The sequence below is a fragment of the Atta colombica genome, unplaced genomic scaffold (assembly GCF_001594045.1).
Source record: "Atta colombica isolate Treedump-2 unplaced genomic scaffold, Acol1.0 scaffold225, whole genome shotgun sequence".
In the NCBI taxonomy this organism is placed as follows: domain Eukaryota; kingdom Metazoa; phylum Arthropoda; class Insecta; order Hymenoptera; family Formicidae; genus Atta; species Atta colombica.
The window spans coordinates 280946-283365 of NW_017259322.1; the positions used below are offsets into that span (position 1 = coordinate 280946).

Genomic DNA, 2420 nt, shown 5'->3' on the forward strand with positions numbered 1-2420 from the left:
TATTTATAATTATATATATAATTATATATTCTATAGTTTAATAGTCTTTCGAATAAAACTTTATATAAAATATGTATGAAATATCTATACATAATATTTCAAAACATGAATGTTAATAGATATTTAGCATAAATATTCTGTGCTTATGTGCCTGGAAATGGTGCCTGGAAGGTGAATTAGTGAACGTTGGCAGAATTAAGATGAATTTCAAAAATTGTGAATAAAAGTATGAGGAAGGAGTAACATGTGGTATACAGAACGTGCGCTTTGATATACGGCAATCATAGTAACTCTGTCGTCGGTCTTTTTCGTACATCGAGTAACCACCGACCGATGGGTCGATGCAGCGTCGGCGCTGTGAAGTGTGCAACCCCCGAGACGGGCACCCCACTACTTTCACCTCCGCTTTACCAACGATTATGTCAACGTGAAGGTGCGCAACGGGGAAGAGATCCTCTTTCTCCTCTCCTCTTTTCTCCTGTCTTTCCATGTCCTGTCCCTCGATTTCGATGCATCTCGAGTCGTCGCCGTGATCCGCAGAACGCTATATGCCACACACTGGATCACTGTACGTTTAATATCCGCGTGTTCATCAATCCGGGAACGAATTTAATTGAAGTGCTCGAACATTTTCGCTCGGAAAACGAGCTATAACGATCAAACACGAGTCCATCAGGTGAGTGATTTGAGTGCGATACAAAAAATAAATTGATTTTCGAATTGATCTCTAAATCGGTCTCTGATAACCTGGAGAATCTGGAGAACTTAATCCTAAAATCGAATCTACAACTGTGAGAGGTACTGTAATAACACACTTTATTCGAGGGATGTTCTATAGCGAACGTTCTTAGGACATACGGACATCCTCTGAATGTTCTTTGGAACGTTCCTTGGAGATCTGTGCTATTAGGGTAATTGTGATAGATAGAAAGAATTAATGTAGCAATCGCGTATCGCGAGGGAAATTTTTCATGTGGTTCCATATAAAACTGAATGTCATTCATCGACATATTTTTTTATTATGTAGTTATTGTTACGTTATCGCTTTGTAATATCGAAAATGAATATCCATCATTATGTCAAGTTAGAATTGCCTCAATATTGTGCTCTATGTTAACAAATCGATTCAATGTGAATTTCATATTCAGTGATATTATATTTATTTTTCTACTGAAGCCATCGTAATGAAATGTAAGAATGATTATTATCGAACGATGATTATCATTGATTATAATGCATTTTTGTAAAAGTTAACGATTTTGATGATCATTAAGAACTTTTATTTTGATTATTTTCCTTTTTTAACAGTATTTGTCGTATTTGAACAACATAACAATGTATCTCTAAGATATGTCTAGTTGGAGTTCTGATACTTTCTAAATGTCTAGAAAAAGTTTTGGTTTCCTATACGATTCAGACTTTCGAATTGCTTGAATAATTACGACTATGATCGTGATGAGCTTATCAGTTACATTAAATTGTTCAATAATTCACAAGGAAAAACTAGTTCGCTGTCGTGAATTAAGACATCGTAATATAATAGTGTGCCAGAATGGACGATTCGAAGCGATTGGACTCTTCAAATGATATTGTGTTTCAAAAAAATCTTTCTCCCTTATGGAGACCATGTCGAATAAATTCTATTCTCAGAATTATCAGAATTGTATCGATATTCAAGATAATTACATTCAGTAATTGTTATTAAGATACAAGGATAATTAAAGAAGGAAAAAAATCTATTTCCTCTGCTTTTTAATTTTTCTTCTTTATATGTTTCTGTTTCTCTTCTTTCTATGCTTTCTCCATTCCTTCTTTTTTAATTCTCGCTCTTCTTCTTTAATTCTAAAGTAATCAGAGATATAATTAAATAATGTATATCTATAATTTTAAAAATCTTGCTTGCCACATGTTCATGTTAACGCGATACATCGCCATTGTGGATATGAAACAATTTTTATTTTTATAAAATGCGATAATTAGCAACAAGGTCTATCTAATGATCTCGTACGTACGTGTATTCAACGACATTCTCACGCTTATGTACGCAAATATAACCATTCACCGATTTATATTTTATTTTCGCCAATGGTTTGTAACTTTTATTATTCACATGTACGAAGTAGAACTTATTTAGTGAAGTAGCATATGAATATCTAAGAATGATTTCGAGCCAAGATTTAAGGTACGGAATTTATTGATATACGACATAAAACTTACAGTGATAAAACGTACAGTCGTTTACTAAAAGATTGCAACACTTTTTTCGAATTCATCCTTGCTCGTAGAGCAAGGTGATTCAATAAATGGTGAAATTCATAAGTAAGAACCAATCACTCGATGCTGTATTCTGAAAGTTATCGAAAAAAAGTGTTACAATGTTTTAGTAAACGACATTATTTTATATATATATTTTATATATA

General features: G+C 33.1%; 1 protein-coding gene across 1 annotated transcript in view; it reads left to right on the forward strand.

Annotated features, from left to right (window-relative positions):
• Positions 1 to 417: 417 nt before the first annotated feature.
• Positions 418 to 2420, forward strand: part of LOC108688126 — a 3500-nt gene continuing 1497 nt past the window's right edge. The window contains exon 1 of the mRNA XM_018194239.1: positions 418 to 676. The gene's annotated coding sequence lies outside the window, so the exon portion shown is untranslated. The remainder of the gene's footprint in view (positions 677 to 2420) is intronic.